Raw genomic sequence first — 9,464 nt, 5'->3', positions numbered from 1 at the left:
GTGAGCGGTATAGAGCAGAATCGATTACATGTACGTGTTCGTGCGAGTCTCAGCTTTCCAAAGACGGGTCATACTAGTTTCTAGCTCTAACCATTCAGTCTCTACAGATGTTTTTGATAGAAGGGTTAACGCCCAACACTCCACATTTAGGGTTAGTACCAATGCTCCACTTATTTTCAAATGGCCAACCCATGTGCTCCTCGTTAGTATAGTGGTGAGTATCCCCGCCTGTCACGCGGGAGACCGGGGTTCAATTCCCCGACGGGGAGGAAGGACTGTTTTGTTAGGGTGTACAATGTCACTGAGCCCACAAAGCAGAACATATGCTTGGAATTTAAGCTTTATGATACGATTTCCAGCCTTTGGGGTTATCACTGCTTTGCAAGGCATTGGTTGTTCAGTGGTAGAATTCTCGCCTGCCACGCGGGAGGCCCGGGTTCGATTCCCGGCCAATGCAGGAAGTTTTGAACATGTAATTTCGACAAGTATCCAAACCCCTGGGAAAGAAATCTCTGTTAGATTGCCAGGCTAACAGAGAACTCTGTTCTTGGTAGAATTCTCATCTGACTCTTGAAAAATCAGAGTTTGCTTTCATTTACAGTTTGCACATTTACGCATTCTCAGTAGACTTTGGTGAATCCATTGTAGATTTCCAGTGTGAGGTGATTTACTTTGTGCAAGGTTTAAGTTGTTAAATGGGAAACGAATATCCAACTAGTCAGTGACAACTGTCTTGAGTTTGGCATTTGTGACAACAATGTCCTGGGATTTCCCACAAGCGCCTCACCTTCTAACCACTATTGCCTGGCTTGTGAGCGGTATAGAGCAGAATCGATTACATGTACGTGTTCGTGCGAGTCTCAGCTTTCCAAAGACGGGTCATACTAGTTTCTAGCTCTAACCATTCAGTCTCTACAGATGTTTTTGATAGAAGGGTTAACGCCCAACACTCCACATTTAGGGTTAGTACCAATGCTCCACTTATTTTCAAATGGCCAACCCATGTGCTCCTCGTTAGTATAGTGGTGAGTATCCCCGCCTGTCACGCGGGAGACCGGGGTTCAATTCCCCGACGGGGAGGAAGGACTGTTTTGTTAGGGTGTACAATGTCACTGAGCCCACAAAGCAGAACATATGCTTGGAATTTAAGCTTTATGATACGATTTCCAGCCTTTGGGGTTATCACTGCTTTGCAAGGCATTGGTTGTTCAGTGGTAGAATTCTCGCCTGCCACGCGGGAGGCCCGGGTTCGATTCCCGGCCAATGCAGGAAGATTTGAACATGTAATTTCGACAAGTATCCAAACCCCTGGGAAAGAAATCTCTGTTAGATTGCCAGGCTAACAGAGAACTCTGTTCTTGGTAGAATTCTCATCTGACTCTTGAAAAATCAGAGTTTGCTTTCATTTACAGTTTGCACATTTACGCATTCTCAGTAGACTTTGGTGAATCCATTGTAGATTTCCAGTGTGAGGTGATTTACTTTGTGAAAGGTTTAAGTTGTTAAATGGGAAACGAATATCCAACTAGTCAGTGACAACTGTCTTGAGTTTGGCATTTGTGACAACAATGTCCTGGGATTTCCCACAAGCGCCTCACCTTCTAACCACTATTGCCTGGCTTGTGAGCGGTATAGAGCAGAATCGATTACATGTACGTGTTCGTGCGAGTCTCAGCTTTCCAAAGACGGGTCATACTAGTTTCTAGCTCTAACCATTCAGTCTCTACAGATGTTTTTGATAGAAGGGTTAACGCCCAACACTCCACATTTAGGGTTAGTACCAATGCTCCACTTATTTTCAAATGGCCAACCCATGTGCTCCTCGTTAGTATAGTGGTGAGTATCCCCGCCTGTCACGCGGGAGACCGGGGTTCAATTCCCCGACGGGGAGGAAGGACTGTTTTGTTAGGGTGTACAATGTCACTGAGCCCACAAAGCAGAACATATGCTTGGAATTTAAGCTTTATGATACGATTTCCAGCCTTTGGGGTTATCACTGCTTTGCAAGGCATTGGTTGTTCAGTGGTAGAATTCTCGCCTGCCACGCGGGAGGCCCGGGTTCGATTCCCGGCCAATGCAGGAAGTTTTGAACATGTAATTTCGACAAGTATCCAAACCCCTGGGAAAGAAATCTCTGTTAGATTGCCAGGCTAACAGAGAACTCTGTTCTTGGTAGAATTCTCATCTGACTCTTGAAAAATCAGAGTTTGCTTTCATTTACAGTTTGCACATTTACGCATTCTCAGTAGACTTTGGTGAATCCATTGTAGATTTCCAATGTGAGGTGATTTACTTTGTGAAAGGTTTAAGTTGTTAAATGGGAAACGAATATCCAACTAGTCAGTGACAACTGTCTTGAGTTTGGCATTTGTGACAACAATGTCCTGGGATTTCCCACAAGCGCCTCACCTTCTAACCACTATTGCCTGGCTTGTGAGCGGTATAGAGCAGAATCGATTACATGTACGTGTTCGTGCGAGTCTCAGCTTTCCAAAGACGGGTCATACTAGTTTCTAGCTCTAACCATTCAGTCTCTACAGATGTTTTTGATAGAAGGGTTAACGCCCAACACTCCACATTTAGGGTTAGTACCAATGCTCCACTTATTTTCAAATGGCCAACCCATGTGCTCCTCGTTAGTATAGTGGTGAGTATCCCCGCCTGTCACGCGGGAGACCGGGGTTCAATTCCCCGACGGGGAGGAAGGACTGTTTTGTTAGGGTGTACAATGTCACTGAGCCCACAAAGCAGAACATATGCTTGGAATTTAAGCTTTATGATACGATTTCCAGCCTTTGGGGTTATCACTGCTTTGCAAGGCATTGGTTGTTCAGTGGTAGAATTCTCGCCTGCCACGCGGGAGGCCCGGGTTCGATTCCCGGCCAATGCAGGAAGTTTTGAACATGTAATTTCGACAAGTATCCAAACCCCTGGGAAATAAATCTCTGTTAGATTGCCAGGCTAACAGAGAACTCTGTTCTTGGTAGAATTCTCATCTGACTCTTGAAAAATCAGAGTTTGCTTTCATTTACAGTTTGCACATTTACGCATTCTCAGTAGACTTTGGTGAATCCATTGTAGATTTCCAGTGTGAGGTGATTTACTTTGTGCAAGGTTTAAGTTGTTAAATGGGAAACGAATATCCAACTAGTCAGTGACAACTGTCTTGAGTTTGGCATTTGTGACAACAATGTCCTGGGATTTCCCACAAGCGCCTCACCTTCTAACCACTATTGCCTGGCTTGTGAGCGGTATAGAGCAGAATCGATTACATGTACGTGTTCGTGCGAGTCTCAGCTTTCCAAAGACGGGTCATACTAGTTTCTAGCTCTAACCATTCAGTCTCTACAGATGTTTTTGATAGAAGGGTTAACGCCCAACACTCCACATTTAGGGTTAGTACCAATGCTCCACTTATTTTCAAATGGTCAACCCATGTGCTCCTCGTTAGTATAGTGGTGAGTATCCCCGCCTGTCACGCGGGAGACCGGGGTTCAATTCCCCGACGGGGAGGAAGGACTGTTTTGTTAGGGTGTACAATGTCACTGAGCCCACAAAGCAGAACATATGCTTGGAATTTAAGCTTTATGATACGATTTCCAGCCTTTGGGGTTATCACTGCTTTGCAAGGCATTGGTTGTTCAGTGGTAGAATTCTCGCCTGCCACGCGGGAGGCCCGGGTTCGATTCCCGGCCAATGCAGGAAGTTTTGAACATGTAATTTCGACAAGTATCCAAACCCCTGGGAAAGAAATCTCTGTTAGATTGCCAGGCTAACAGAGAACTCTGTTCTTGGTAGAATTCTCATCTGACTCTTGAAAAATCAGAGTTTGCTTTCATTTACAGTTTGCACATTTACGCATTCTCAGTAGACTTTGGTGAATCCATTGTAGATTTCCAGTGTGAGGTGATTTACTTTGTGCAAGGTTTAAGTTGTTAAATGGGAAACGAATATCCAACTAGTCAGTGACAACTGTCTTGAGTTTGGCATTTGTGACAACAATGTCCTGGGATTTCCCACAAGCGCCTCACCTTCTAACCACTATTGCCTGGCTTGTGAGCGGTATAGAGCAGAATCGATTACATGTACGTGTTCGTGCGAGTCTCAGCTTTCCAAAGACGGGTCATACTAGTTTCTAGCTCTAACCATTCAGTCTCTACAGATGTTTTTGATAGAAGGGTTAACGCCCAACACTCCACATTTAGGGTTAGTACCAATGCTCCACTTATTTTCAAATGGCCAACCCATGTGCTCCTCGTTAGTATAGTGGTGAGTATCCCCGCCTGTCACGCGGGAGACCGGGGTTCAATTCCCCGACGGGGAGGAAGGACTGTTCTGTTAGGGTGTACAATGTCACTGAGCCCACAAAGCAGAACATATGCTTGGAATTTAAGCTTTATGATACGACTTCCAGCCTTTGGGGTTATCACTGCTTTGCAAGGCATTGGTTGTTCAGTGGTAGAATTCTCGCCTGCCACGCGGGAGGCCCGGGTTCGATTCCCGGCCAATGCAGGAAGTTTTGAACATGTAATTTCGACAAGTATCCAAACCCCTGGGAAAGAAATCTCTGTTAGATTGCCAGGCTAACAGAGAACTCTGTTCTTGGTAGAATTCTCATCTGACTCTTGAAAAATCAGAGTTTGCTTTCATTTACAGTTTGCACATTTACGCATTCTCAGTAGACTTTGGTGAATCCATTGTAGATTTCCAGTGTGAGGTGATTTACTTTGTGCAAGGTTTAAGTTGTTAAATGGGAAACGAATATCCAACTAGTCAGTGACAACTGTCTTGAGTTTGGCATTTGTGACAACAATGTCCTGGGATTTCCCACAAGCGCCTCACCTTCTAACCACTATTGCCTGGCTTGTGAGCGGTATAGAGCAGAATCGATTACATGTACGTGTTCGTGCGAGTCTCAGCTTTCCAAAGACGGGTCATACTAGTTTCTAGCTCTAACCATTCAGTCTCTACAGATGTTTTTGATAGAAGGGTTAACGCCCAACACTCCACATTTAGGGTTAGTACCAATGCTCCACTTATTTTCAAATGGCCAACCCATGTGCTCCTCGTTAGTATAGTGGTGAGTATCCCCGCCTGTCACGCGGGAGACCGGGGTTCAATTCCCCGACGGGGAGGAAGGACTGTTTTGTTAGGGTGTACAATGTCACTGAGCCCACAAAGCAGAACATATGCTTGGAATTTAAGCTTTATGATACGATTTCCAGCCTTTGGGGTTATCACTGCTTTGCAAGGCATTGGTTGTTCAGTGGTAGAATTCTCGCCTGCCACGCGGGAGGCCCGGGTTCGATTCCCGGCCAATGCAGGAAGTTTTGAACATGTAATTTCGACAAGTATCCAAACCCCTGGGAAAGAAATCTCTGTTAGATTGCCAGGCTAACAGAGAACTCTGTTCTTGGTAGAATTCTCATCTGACTCTTGAAAAATCAGAGTTTGCTTTCATTTACAGTTTGCACATTTACGCATTCTCAGTAGACTTTGGTGAATCCATTGTAGATTTCCAATGTGAGGTGATTTACTTTGTGAAAGGTTTAAGTTGTTAAATGGGAAACGAATATCCAACTAGTCAGTGACAACTGTCTTGAGTTTGGCATTTGTGACAACAATGTCCTGGGATTTCCCACAAGCGCCTCACCTTCTAACCACTATTGCCTGGCTTGTGAGCGGTATAGAGCAGAATCGATTACATGTACGTGTTCGTGCGAGTCTCAGCTTTCCAAAGACGGGTCATACTAGTTTCTAGCTCTAACCATTCAGTCTCTACAGATGTTTTTGATAGAAGGGTTAACGCCCAACACTCCACATTTAGGGTTAGTACCAATGCTCCACTTATTTTCAAATGGCCAACCCATGTGCTCCTCGTTAGTATAGTGGTGAGTATCCCCGCCTGTCACGCGGGAGACCGGGGTTCAATTCCCCGACGGGGAGGAAGGACTGTTTTGTTAGGGTGTACAATGTCACTGAGCCCACAAAGCAGAACATATGCTTGGAATTTAAGCTTTATGATACGATTTCCAGCCTTTGGGGTTATCACTGCTTTGCAAGGCATTGGTTGTTCAGTGGTAGAATTCTCGCCTGCCACGCGGGAGGCCCGGGTTCGATTCCCGGCCAATGCAGGAAGTTTTGAACATGTAATTTCGACAAGTATCCAAACCCCTGGGAAAGAAATCTCTGTTAGATTGCCAGGCTAACAGAGAACTCTGTTCTTGGTAGAATTCTCATCTGACTCTTGAAAAATCAGAGTTTGCTTTCATTTACAGTTTGCACATTTACGCATTCTCAGTAGACTTTGGTGAATCCATTGTAGATTTCCAATGTGAGGTGATTTACTTTGTGAAAGGTTTAAGTTGTTAAATGGGAAACGAATATCCAACTAGTCAGTGACAACTGTCTTGAGTTTGGCATTTGTGACAACAATGTCCTGGGATTTCCCACAAGCGCCTCACCTTCTAACCACTATTGCCTGGCTTGTGAGCGGTATAGAGCAGAATCGATTACATGTACGTGTTCGTGCGAGTCTCAGCTTTCCAAAGACGGGTCATACTAGTTTCTAGCTCTAACCATTCAGTCTCTACAGATGTTTTTGATAGAAGGGTTAACGCCCAACACTCCACATTTAGGGTTAGTACCAATGCTCCACTTATTTTCAAATGGCCAACCCATGTGCTCCTCGTTAGTATAGTGGTGAGTATCCCCGCCTGTCACGCGGGAGACCGGGGTTCAATTCCCCGACGGGGAGGAAGGACTGTTTTGTTAGGGTGTACAATGTCACTGAGCCCACAAAGCAGAACATATGCTTGGAATTTAAGCTTTATGATACGATTTCCAGCCTTTGGGGTTATCACTGCTTTGCAAGGCATTGGTTGTTCAGTGGTAGAATTCTCGCCTGCCACGCGGGAGGCCCGGGTTCGATTCCCGGCCAATGCAGGAAGTTTTGAACATGTAATTTCGACAAGTATCCAAACCCCTGGGAAAGAAATCTCTGTTAGATTGCCAGGCTAACAGAGAACTCTGTTCTTGGTAGAATTCTCATCTGACTCTTGAAAAATCAGAGTTTGCTTTCATTTACAGTTTGCACATTTACGCATTCTCAGTAGACTTTGGTGAATCCATTGTAGATTTCCAGTGTGAGGTGATTTACTTTGTGCAAGGTTTAAGTTGTTAAATGGGAAACGAATATCCAACTAGTCAGTGACAACTGTCTTGAGTTTGGCATTTGTGACAACAATGTCCTGGGATTTCCCACAAGCGCCTCACCTTCTAACCACTATTGCCTGGCTTGTGAGCGGTATAGAGCAGAATCGATTACATGTACGTGTTCGTGCGAGTCTCAGCTTTCCAAAGACGGGTCATACTAGTTTCTAGCTCTAACCATTCAGTCTCTACAGATGTTTTTGATAGAAGGGTTAACGCCCAACACTCCACATTTAGGGTTAGTACCAATGCTCCACTTATTTTCAAATGGCCAACCCATGTGCTCCTCGTTAGTATAGTGGTGAGTATCCCCGCCTGTCACGCGGGAGACCGGGGTTCAATTCCCCGACGGGGAGGAAGGACTGTTTTGTTAGGGTGTACAATGTCACTGAGCCCACAAAGCAGAACATATGCTTGGAATTTAAGCTTTATGATACGATTTCCAGCCTTTGGGGTTATCACTGCTTTGCAAGGCATTGGTTGTTCAGTGGTAGAATTCTCGCCTGCCACGCGGGAGGCCCGGGTTCGATTCCCGGCCAATGCAGGAAGTTTTGAACATGTAATTTCGACAAGTATCCAAACCCCTGGGAAAGAAATCTCTGTTAGATTGCCAGGCTAACAGAGAACTCTGTTCTTGGTAGAATTCTCATCTGACTCTTGAAAAATCAGAGTTTGCTTTCATTTACAGTTTGCACATTTACGCATTCTCAGTAGACTTTGGTGAATCCATTGTAGATTTCCAGTGTGAGGTGATTTACTTTGTGAAAGGTTTAAGTTGTTAAATGGGAAACGAATATCCAACTAGTCAGTGACAACTGTCTTGAGTTTGGCATTTGTGACAACAATGTCCTGGGATTTCCCACAAGCGCCTCACCTTCTAACCACTATTGCCTGGCTTGTGAGCGGTATAGAGCAGAATCGATTACATGTACGTGTTCGTGCGAGTCTCAGCTTTCCAAAGACGGGTCATACTAGTTTCTAGCTCTAACCATTCAGTCTCTACAGATGTTTTTGATAGAAGGGTTAACGCCCAACACTCCACATTTAGGGTTAGTACCAATGCTCCACTTATTTTCAAATGGCCAACCCATGTGCTCCTCGTTAGTATAGTGGTGAGTATCCCCGCCTGTCACGTGGGAGACCGGGGTTCAATTCCCCGACGGGGAGGAAGGACTGTTTTGTTAGGGTGTACAATGTCACTGAGCCCACAAAGCAGAACATATGCTTGGAATTTAAGCTTTATGATACGATTTCCAGCCTTTGGGGTTATCACTGCTTTGCAAGGCATTGGTTGTTCAGTGGTAGAATTCTCGCCTGCCACGCGGGAGGCCCGGGTTCGATTCCCGGCCAATGCAGGAAGTTTTGAACATGTAATTTCGACAAGTATCCAAACCCCTGGGAAAGAAATCTCTGTTAGATTGCCAGGCTAACAGAGAACTCTGTTCTTGGTAGAATTCTCATCTGACTCTTGAAAAATCAGAGTTTGCTTTCATTTACAGTTTGCACATTTACGCATTCTCAGTAGACTTTGGTGAATCCATTGTAGATTTCCAATGTGAGGTGATTTACTTTGTGAAAGGTTTAAGTTGTTAAATGGGAAACGAATATCCAACTAGTCAGTGACAACTGTCTTGAGTTTGGCATTTGTGACAACAATGTCCTGGGATTTCCCACAAGCGCCTCACCTTCTAACCACTATTGCCTGGCTTGTGAGCGGTATAGAGCAGAATCGATTACATGTACGTGTTCGTGCGAGTCTCAGCTTTCCAAAGACGGGTCATACTAGTTTCTAGCTCTAACCATTCAGTCTCTACAGATGTTTTTGATAGAAGGGTTAACGCCCAACACTCCACATTTAGGGTTAGTACCAATGCTCCACTTATTTTCAAATGGCCAACCCATGTGCTCCTCGTTAGTATAGTGGTGAGTATCCCCGCCTGTCACGCGGGAGACCGGGGTTCAATTCCCCGACGGGGAGGAAGGACTGTTTTGTTAGGGTGTACAATGTCACTGAGCCCACAAAGCAGAACATATGCTTGGAATTTAAGCTTTATGATACGATTTCCAGCCTTTGGGGTTATCACTGCTTTGCAAGGCATTGGTTGTTCAGTGGTAGAATTCTCGCCTGCCACGCGGGAGGCCCGGGTTCGATTCCCGGCCAATGCAGGAAGTTTTGAACATGTAATTTCGACAAGTATCCAAACCCCTGGGAAAGAAATCTCTGTTAGATTGCCAGGCTAACAGAGAACTCT

At 45.0% G+C, this 9,464-nt stretch overlaps 24 non-coding genes across 24 annotated transcripts; all 24 read left to right on the top strand.

The window, feature by feature from the left end:
- Positions 1-197: 197 nt before the first annotated feature.
- Positions 198-269, top strand: trnad-guc (transfer RNA aspartic acid (anticodon GUC)). Its single transcript has one exon. It is a non-coding gene; the product is annotated as a tRNA-Asp (tRNA).
- Positions 270-386: 117 nt separating this feature from the next.
- On the top strand, positions 387-457 carry trnag-gcc (transfer RNA glycine (anticodon GCC)). Its single transcript has one exon. It is a non-coding gene; the product is annotated as a tRNA-Gly (tRNA).
- A 551-nt stretch (positions 458-1,008) lies between these two features.
- trnad-guc (transfer RNA aspartic acid (anticodon GUC)) lies at positions 1,009-1,080 on the top strand. Its single transcript has one exon. It is a non-coding gene; the product is annotated as a tRNA-Asp (tRNA).
- Positions 1,081-1,197: 117 nt separating this feature from the next.
- On the top strand, positions 1,198-1,268 carry trnag-gcc (transfer RNA glycine (anticodon GCC)). The gene has a single exon. It is a non-coding gene; the product is annotated as a tRNA-Gly (tRNA).
- Positions 1,269-1,819: 551 nt separating this feature from the next.
- Positions 1,820-1,891, top strand: trnad-guc (transfer RNA aspartic acid (anticodon GUC)). Its single transcript has one exon. It is a non-coding gene; the product is annotated as a tRNA-Asp (tRNA).
- A 117-nt stretch (positions 1,892-2,008) lies between these two features.
- Positions 2,009-2,079, top strand: trnag-gcc (transfer RNA glycine (anticodon GCC)). Its single transcript has one exon. It is a non-coding gene; the product is annotated as a tRNA-Gly (tRNA).
- A 551-nt stretch (positions 2,080-2,630) lies between these two features.
- Positions 2,631-2,702, top strand: trnad-guc (transfer RNA aspartic acid (anticodon GUC)). The gene has a single exon. It is a non-coding gene; the product is annotated as a tRNA-Asp (tRNA).
- Positions 2,703-2,819: 117 nt separating this feature from the next.
- trnag-gcc (transfer RNA glycine (anticodon GCC)) lies at positions 2,820-2,890 on the top strand. The gene has a single exon. It is a non-coding gene; the product is annotated as a tRNA-Gly (tRNA).
- A 551-nt stretch (positions 2,891-3,441) lies between these two features.
- trnad-guc (transfer RNA aspartic acid (anticodon GUC)) lies at positions 3,442-3,513 on the top strand. The gene has a single exon. It is a non-coding gene; the product is annotated as a tRNA-Asp (tRNA).
- Positions 3,514-3,630: 117 nt separating this feature from the next.
- On the top strand, positions 3,631-3,701 carry trnag-gcc (transfer RNA glycine (anticodon GCC)). The gene has a single exon. It is a non-coding gene; the product is annotated as a tRNA-Gly (tRNA).
- A 551-nt stretch (positions 3,702-4,252) lies between these two features.
- Positions 4,253-4,324, top strand: trnad-guc (transfer RNA aspartic acid (anticodon GUC)). Its single transcript has one exon. It is a non-coding gene; the product is annotated as a tRNA-Asp (tRNA).
- Positions 4,325-4,441: 117 nt separating this feature from the next.
- trnag-gcc (transfer RNA glycine (anticodon GCC)) lies at positions 4,442-4,512 on the top strand. Its single transcript has one exon. It is a non-coding gene; the product is annotated as a tRNA-Gly (tRNA).
- Positions 4,513-5,063: 551 nt separating this feature from the next.
- Positions 5,064-5,135, top strand: trnad-guc (transfer RNA aspartic acid (anticodon GUC)). Its single transcript has one exon. It is a non-coding gene; the product is annotated as a tRNA-Asp (tRNA).
- Positions 5,136-5,252: 117 nt separating this feature from the next.
- On the top strand, positions 5,253-5,323 carry trnag-gcc (transfer RNA glycine (anticodon GCC)). Its single transcript has one exon. It is a non-coding gene; the product is annotated as a tRNA-Gly (tRNA).
- A 551-nt stretch (positions 5,324-5,874) lies between these two features.
- On the top strand, positions 5,875-5,946 carry trnad-guc (transfer RNA aspartic acid (anticodon GUC)). The gene has a single exon. It is a non-coding gene; the product is annotated as a tRNA-Asp (tRNA).
- A 117-nt stretch (positions 5,947-6,063) lies between these two features.
- trnag-gcc (transfer RNA glycine (anticodon GCC)) lies at positions 6,064-6,134 on the top strand. Its single transcript has one exon. It is a non-coding gene; the product is annotated as a tRNA-Gly (tRNA).
- A 551-nt stretch (positions 6,135-6,685) lies between these two features.
- On the top strand, positions 6,686-6,757 carry trnad-guc (transfer RNA aspartic acid (anticodon GUC)). The gene has a single exon. It is a non-coding gene; the product is annotated as a tRNA-Asp (tRNA).
- A 117-nt stretch (positions 6,758-6,874) lies between these two features.
- On the top strand, positions 6,875-6,945 carry trnag-gcc (transfer RNA glycine (anticodon GCC)). Its single transcript has one exon. It is a non-coding gene; the product is annotated as a tRNA-Gly (tRNA).
- A 551-nt stretch (positions 6,946-7,496) lies between these two features.
- Positions 7,497-7,568, top strand: trnad-guc (transfer RNA aspartic acid (anticodon GUC)). Its single transcript has one exon. It is a non-coding gene; the product is annotated as a tRNA-Asp (tRNA).
- Positions 7,569-7,685: 117 nt separating this feature from the next.
- Positions 7,686-7,756, top strand: trnag-gcc (transfer RNA glycine (anticodon GCC)). The gene has a single exon. It is a non-coding gene; the product is annotated as a tRNA-Gly (tRNA).
- Positions 7,757-8,307: 551 nt separating this feature from the next.
- On the top strand, positions 8,308-8,379 carry trnad-guc (transfer RNA aspartic acid (anticodon GUC)). The gene has a single exon. It is a non-coding gene; the product is annotated as a tRNA-Asp (tRNA).
- A 117-nt stretch (positions 8,380-8,496) lies between these two features.
- Positions 8,497-8,567, top strand: trnag-gcc (transfer RNA glycine (anticodon GCC)). Its single transcript has one exon. It is a non-coding gene; the product is annotated as a tRNA-Gly (tRNA).
- A 551-nt stretch (positions 8,568-9,118) lies between these two features.
- On the top strand, positions 9,119-9,190 carry trnad-guc (transfer RNA aspartic acid (anticodon GUC)). The gene has a single exon. It is a non-coding gene; the product is annotated as a tRNA-Asp (tRNA).
- Positions 9,191-9,307: 117 nt separating this feature from the next.
- trnag-gcc (transfer RNA glycine (anticodon GCC)) lies at positions 9,308-9,378 on the top strand. Its single transcript has one exon. It is a non-coding gene; the product is annotated as a tRNA-Gly (tRNA).
- The last annotated feature ends 86 nt before the right edge of the window (positions 9,379-9,464 follow it).

Source organism: Salvelinus alpinus, chromosome 18 (assembly GCF_045679555.1).
Source record: "Salvelinus alpinus chromosome 18, SLU_Salpinus.1, whole genome shotgun sequence".
NCBI lineage: Eukaryota > Metazoa > Chordata > Actinopteri > Salmoniformes > Salmonidae > Salvelinus > Salvelinus alpinus.
This window is presented reverse-complemented; position numbering and strand designations above follow the sequence as displayed.